Below are 8101 nucleotides of genomic sequence, written 5' to 3'. Positions count from 1 at the left end.
GAGGGAAGTCGCTGCAGTGGCTAAGCGGGGGGTGGAATCCTCCCGGGACAGTGTGGTCTCAGGACCCTTGGGGTCACAGAGAGACCGGGGTGCCTGAGTGCAGCAGAGCTCCCAGGTATCAGAGCAGGGAAGCCGGCTGCAGATACGGAGCAGAGTCGCGGGCTCTCAGCTCGGGGTTGCCATAAACTGTGATCTGCGGCCCAGTCGGGGCACGGCTCCCCCAGCAGGGACCCAACAAGCAGCAGATCCGGGGAGACTCCCCTTCCTTCCCGGGGAGGAGCGGTGCGGGAACGCACTGCAGGGATCTGCTGGGTTTGGAGACTCCGCGCGGGGTCGGGTGCCAGAGATAGCAACGCTCGATCACAGGCCGGGTGAGCACGGAGTGTGGCCGGAGACCGGGGACACGGAAGTGACTGCTTTTCTCTGGGGGCACACTGAGGAGCGGGGCCCCGAGTTCTCAGCTCCTCCAAGTGGAGATTGGGAGGCCACCATTTCTGCCCTGGGCCTCCAAAGCTGTGCCGAGAGCTTGCAGGGAACAAAAGCTCCTGAGAGCAAACCGGAGCAGCTTCCTTAGCCTGGACCGACAAGGGCGGGGCAATTCCGCCTCCGGCAAAGACATTTGGAAACCACAGCAACAGGCCCCTCCCCCAGAAGATCAGCACAAACAGCCAGCAAGCCAAGACCAAGTTGATCGATCAAGGAGAATAGGAGAACTCCAGCGCTAGGGGAATACTGCACATAGATTCATGGCTTTTTTTTTTTTTTTTTACCATGATTCATTATTTCATCAAAGTTAATTTTTGTTGACTGTTTTTTTTATTTTTCTTTTTCCCTTTTTCAACCAACATCTTATAAATCCCTTTTTTTAAAAAAAAAAAAACATTTTTTATTTTTCATTTTTAGAGTCATATTTTATCCCTTCATAGTAGTTACCCTTATTTTTGGCATATATATATATAAGTTGTTCTCTCTTTAAAATTTTGAGGTACAGTTTCTTCTAACAGATCAAAATATACCCTAAATCACTAGTGTATGGCTTTGTTCTAGTCTCCTGCCTGATCACATTCTCTCCCTTTTTCCTTTTTTTTTTCTTAAATCTTCTTTCTTTTTTCAAACAACTTATCTTACCAAGTCCTTTTATAAAATCTTTTATAATTTTCATCTTTACAGTCATCTTCCATCCCTTCATTGTATCAACCCTTATTTTGTACATATATGTCTTTCTTCCTTTAAAATTTTAGGAGGCACTTTTTTCTAACAGACTAAAATACGCCCCAAATCTAGTGTGTGGCACTGATCTATGCACTAGCCTGATCATATTTGATCATATTCTGCCTTTTTTGTATTGTTTTGTTTTAGTTTTTATCTTTTTTTTCTTTTTTTTTTTTTTCTTTTTCTCTTTCTTTTTTCTTTCTTTCCCTTTCTTTTCCCCTGGTGTCAGGTCTTTTCTGATTTGTATACAGTATATTTGCTGGGGACGTTGTAAACCTGTTAGCATTTTGTTCTCTCATTCATCTATTCTCCTCTGGACAAAATGACAAGACGAAAGAAATCACCTCAGCAAAAAGAACAAGAGGTAGTACCGTCAGCCAGGGACCTACTCAATACGGATATTAGTACGATGTCGGACCTAGAGTTCAGAATCATGATTTTAAAGATACTAGCTGGGCTTGAAAAAAGCGTGGAAGTTATTAGAGAAACCCTTTCTGGAGAAATAAAAGAACTAAAATCTAACCAAATCGAAATCAAAAAGGCTATTGATGAGGTGCAATCAAAAATGGGGGCACTAAATGCTAGGATAAATGAGGCAGAAGAGAGAATCAGCGATATAGAAGACCAAATGATGGAAAATAAAGAGGCTGAGAAAAAGAGAGAGAAACAACTACAGGATCACGAGGGCAGAATTCGAGAGATAAGTGATATGATAAGACGAAACAACATTAGAATAATTGGGATCCCAGAAGAAGAAGAGAGAGAGAGAGGGGCAGAAGGTATATTGCAGCAGATTATAGCAGAGAACTTCCCTAATGTGAGGAAGGAAACAGGCATTAAAATCCAGGAGGCACAGAGAACCCCTCTCAAAATCAATAATAATAGGTCAACACCCCGACATCTAATAGTAAAACTTACGAGTCTCAGAGACAAAGAGAAAATCCTGAAAGCAGCTCGGGAGAAGAGATATGTAACCTACAATGGTAGAAACATTAGATTGGCAACAGACCTATCCACAGAGACCTGGCAGGCCAGAAAGGACTGGCAAGATATCTTCAGAGCACTAAACGAGAAAAATATGCAGCCAAGAATACTATATCCAGCTAGGCTGTCATTGAAAATAGAAGGAGAGATAAAAAGCTTCCAGAACAAACAAAAACTAAAGGAATTTGCAAACACGAAACCAGCCCTCCAAGAAATATTGAGAGGGGTCCTCTAAGCAAAGAGAGAACCTAAAAGCAGCAAAGAGCAGAAACGAACACAGACAACAGACAGTTAACAGTCACCTTACAGGTAATACAATGACACTAAATTCATACCTTTCAATAGTTACCCTGAATGTAAATGGGCTAAATGCCCCAATCAAAAGACACAGGCTATCAGATTGGATTAAAAAACAAGACCCATCAATATGCTGTCTGCAAGAGACTCATTTTAGACCCAAAGACACCCCCAGATTGAAAGTGAGGGGGTGGAAAACCATTTACCATGCTAATGGACACCAAAAGAAAGCTGGGGTGGCAATCCTTATATCAGACAAACTAGATTTTAAAACAAAGACTGTAATAAGAGTTGAGGAAGGACACTATATCCTACTTAAAGGGTCTATTCAACAAGAAGATCTAACAATTGTAAATATCTATGCCCCGAACATGGGAGCAGCCAATTATATAAGGCAATTAATAACAAAAGCAAAGAAACACATTGATAACAATACAATAATAGTGGGGGACTTTAACACCCCCCTGACTGAAATGGACAGATCATCTAAGCAAAAGATCAACAAGGAAATAAAGACTTTAAATGACACACTGGACCAAATGGACTTCACAGACATATTCAGAACATTCCATCCCAAAACAAAGGAATACACATTCTTCTCTAGTGCCCATGGAACATTCTCCAGAATTGATCACATCCTAGGTCACAAATCAGGTCTCAATCGGTACCAAAAGATTGGGATCATTCCCTGCATATTTTCAGACCACAATGCTTTGAAACTAGAACTCAACCACAAGAGGAAAGTCGGAAAGAACTCAAATACATGGAGGCTAAAGAGCATCCTACTAAAGAATGAATGGGTCAACCAAGAAATCAAAGAAGAATTAAAAAAATTCCTGGAAACCAATGAAAATGAAAACACAACTGTTCAAAATCTTTGGGATACAGCAAAGGCAGTCCTGAGAGGAAAGTATATAGCAATACAAGCCTTTCTCAAGAAACAAGAGAGGTCTCAAATACACAACCTAACCCTACACCTAAAGGAGCTGGAGAAAGAACAGCAAATAAAGCCTAAACCCAGCAGGAGAAGAGAAATCATAAAGATCAGAGCAGAAATCAATGAACTAGAAACCAAAAGAACAGTAGAACAGATCAACGAAACTAGGAGCTGGTTCTTTGAAAGAATTAACAAGATTGATAAACCCCTGGCCAGACTTATCAAAAAGAAAAGAGAAATGACCCAAATCAACAAAATCATGAATGAAAGAGGAGAGATCACAACCAACACCAAAGAAATACAAACAATTATAAGAACATATTATGAGCAACTCTATGCCAACAAATTAGATAACCTGGAAGAAATGGGTGCATTCCTAGAGATGTATCAATTACCAAAATTGAACCAGGAAGAAATAGAAAACCTGAACGGACCTATAACCACTAAGGAAATTGAAACAGTCATCAAAAATCTCCCAAGAAACAAAAGCCCAGGGCCAGATGGCTTCCCAGGGGAATTCTATCAAACATTTCAAGAAGAATTAATACCTATTCTCCTGAAACTGTTCCAAAAAATAGAAATGGAAGGGAAACTTCCAAACTCATTCTATGAGGCCAGCATTACCTTGATCCCAAAACCAGACAAAGACCCCATCAAAAAAGAGAATTACAGACCAATATCCTTGATGAACATGGATGCAAAAATTCTCACCAAAATACTAGCCAATAGGATCCAACAGTACATTAAAAGGATTATTCACCAGGACCAAGTGGGATTTATTCCTGGGCTGCAAGGCTGGTTCAACATCCGCAAATCAATCAATGTGATACAATACATTAACAAAAGAAAGAACAAGAATCATATGATCCTCTCAATAGATGCAGAAAAAGCATTTGACAAAGTACAACATCCTTTCTTGATCAAAACTCTTCAGAGTATAGGGATAGAGGGTACATACCTCAATATCATAAAAGCCATCTATGAAAAACCTACAGCGAATATCATTCTCAATGGGGAAAGGCTGAGAGCTTTTCCCCTAAGGTCAGGAACGCGGCAGGGATGTCCACTCTCACCACTGCTATTCAACATAGTATTAGAAGTCCTAGCCACAGCAATCAGACAACAAAAAGAAATCAAAGGCATCCAAATCGGCAAAGAGGAAGTCAAACTCTCACTCTTTGCAGATGATATGATACTGTATATGGAAAACCCAAAAGACTCCACCCCAAAACTGCTAGAACTCATACAGGAATTCAGTAAAGTAGCAGGATATAAAATCAATGCACAGAAATCAGTGGCATTCCTATACGCCAACAACAAGACAGAAGAGAGACAAATCAAGGAGTCGATCCCATTTACAATTGCACCCAAAACCATTAGATACCTAGGAATAAATCTAACCAAAGAGGCAAAGGATCTGTACTCAGAAAACTATAAAATACTCATGAAAGAAATTGAAGAAGACACAAAGAAATGGAAAAACGTGCCATGCTCATGGATTGGGAGAATCAACATTGTGAAGATGTCAATGCTACCTAGAGCAATCTACACATTCAATGCAATCCCCATCAAAATACCATCCACTTTTTTCAAAGAAATGGAACAAATAATCCTAAAATTTGTATGGAACCAGAAGAGACCCCGAATAGCCAGAGGAATACTGAAAAAGAAAAGCAAAGCTGGCGGCATCACAATTCCGGACTTCCAGCTCTATTACAAAGCTGTCATCATCAAGACAGTATGGTACTGGCACAAAAACAGACACATAGATCAATGGAACAGAATCGAGAGCCCAGAAATGGACCCTCAACTCTATGGTCAACTTATCTTTGACAAAGCAGGAAAGAATGTCCAATGGCAAAAAGACAGTCTCTTCAACAAATGGTGTTGGGAAAATTGGACAGCCACATGCAGAAGAATGAAACTGGACCATTTCCTTACACCACACACAAAAATAGACTCCAAATGGTTGAAAGACCTAAACGTGAGACAGGAGTCCATCAAAATCCTAAAGGAGAACACAGGTAGCAACCTTTTCGACCTTAGCCGCAGCAACTTCTTCCTAGAAACATCGCCAAAAGCACGGGATGCCAGGGCAAAAATGAACTATTGGGATTTCCTCAAGATAAAAAGCTTTTGCACAGCAAAAGAAACAGTCCACAAAACCAAAAGACAACCGACAGAATGGGAGAAAATATTTGCAAATGACATATCAGATAAAGGGCTAGTATCCAAAATCTATAAAGAACTTATCAAACTCAACACCCAAAGAACAAATAATCCAATCAAGAAATGGGCAGAAGACATGAACAGACATTTCTCCAAAGAAGACATCCAAATGGCCAACAGGCACATGAAAAAGTGCTCAACATCGCTCGGCATCAGGGAAATCCAAATCAAAACCTCAATGAGATACCACCTCACACCCGTTAGAATGGCTAAAATTAACAAGTCAGGGAACGACAGATGTTGGCGGGGATGTGGAGAAAGGGGAACCCTCCTACACTGTTGGTGGGAATGCAAGCTGGTGCAACCCCTCTGGAAAACAGTATGGAGGTTCCTCAAACAGTTGAAATTAGAGCTACCGTTCGATCCAGCAATTGCACTACTGGGTATTTACCACAAAGACACAAATGTAGGGACCCGAAGGGGTACGTGTACCCCAATGTTTATAGCGGCAATGTCCACCATAGCCAAACTGTGGAAAGAGCCAAGATGCCCATCGACAGATGAATGGATAAAGAAGATGTGGTATATATACACAATGGAATATTATGCAGCCATCAAAAGGAATGAGATCTTGCCATTTGCAACGACGTGGATGGAACTGGAGGGTGTTATGCTGAGTGAAATAAGTCAATCAGAGAAAGACATGTATCACATGACCTCACTGATATGAGGAATTCTTAATCTCAGGAAACAAACTGAGTGTTACTGGAGTGGTTGGGGGTGGGAGGGATGGGGTGGCTGGGTGATAGATACTGGGGAGGGTATGTGCTACGGTGAGCGCTATGAATTGTGTAAGACTGTTGAATCACAGTTCTGTACTTCTGAAACAAATAACGCATCATATTTTAAGAAAAAAGAAAAAGAAGATAACAGGAGAGGAAGAAAAGGGGAGTATGTCAGAGGGGGAGACGAACCATGAGAGATGATGGACTCTGAAAAACAAACTGAGGGTTCTAGAGGGGAGGGGGGTAGGGGGATGGGTTAGCCTGGTGATGGGTATTGAGGAGGGCACGTTCTGCATGGAGCACTTGGTGTTATGAACAAACAATGAATCATGGAACACTGCACCAAAAACTAATGATGTAATATATGGTGATTAACATAACAATAAAAAAATTAAAAAAAAAAAGAAGTGACTCACAGAGCTAAGAAAATAGGTAATACAATTTTGAAGTTAATCAGAGAAAATTATTCTGATAAAAAGCAAACTTTTCCATAAGTTCCTTCAGATGAAATTCTTTGGGGCACATTCTCTCAGTCACTACAACAGACAAAGCTCTTAACCACAACAACACATTTTTGATTATTTAAAAAAAAAGATATTTACACTGATATCTTTCAGATAGGAAAATATGTAACAAAAACATTTTCTTTTAAATATTGTTAAGTAGAATATAGAAGGTGACAGGTTCTTTTATGCCTTAGTTCAGCCCTTGGAAAAAGCTCTATTATGGTGTCTTATTATTTTTGCAATCTAGCCTTTACTGTATTAATAGTTATCAAAGAAGAAAGAGTTCAAATGAAAACACAAATTTTCTCTTATGACTGATTTCTTGCTATCAATTTACAGTAGTAATATTTATCTCTGACCACCTTGGACATTAAGACACTTCAGAGCTTTCTACTGTCTGTGTTATCTTTACATGACTTGTATTTTGAGGACATGAAATGTGTAGAAATTTCGCAAGGCCCCCTTCCCCCAACACACTTGGACAACTGCATGACAGTTAAAATTAGTTGTACTGAGGAGTGTACAGTCATCCATATATTAAATTGAATTTAGTAAAAAGCACTTGAATTTATTTATTTTTTCTGTTTAAATTTACATTATGACAAAGGACATTAATAAGTATCTACTATTTAGCAACTGAATATTTGTTTCCCATAGGAAACATCTCCCCCGACCACACTCACAATTTTTTTTCTTTTTAAAAGTGGTAGGATCTAGGAAGCACAATTATAATTTGATTTGAAGTGTTAGTCCTGAGTTGGTCTTTCACATACAGTTGTTTAAATAAATGACTGGAAATAAGCTTGAGTAAGCATTTAGATTTTTATTAGGATGTTACGATACTGAAAATAATACACATTAACAATAAAAGAGCATTATTCCATTTTCTTGAAGTGTACATGATATTATGAACAAAATGATTGTAGTATTTTCTTCAAGTTTTATAATTAGTATCTCATAAATGGATGCAGAGAGTGATGAGTTAAACTCCTGTTCACAAACAGTACACAGTATTTTGCATATGTTGACTTTATTTAAAATTTTATTTCTGAAGTTAATGTTAAATGCTCGGTGCATACACTGTTAGCAAGCAATTACTCTCATTGTCTTCTCAGACATGCAAACATTTTACTAAATATAAATCTACAAGTATTGTGGCTGCATATAATTTCAGGAGTGGTCAGAAACACAGGAGGATGCTGGAATGTATG

Source organism: Eumetopias jubatus, unplaced genomic scaffold, assembly GCF_037043125.1.
Source record: "Eumetopias jubatus isolate StellerSeaLion01/CBP00866 unplaced genomic scaffold, mEumJub1_p1.0 scaffold_2, whole genome shotgun sequence".
NCBI classification, from domain to species: domain Eukaryota; kingdom Metazoa; phylum Chordata; class Mammalia; order Carnivora; family Otariidae; genus Eumetopias; species Eumetopias jubatus.
Note: the sequence above shows the minus strand (reverse complement) of the source record.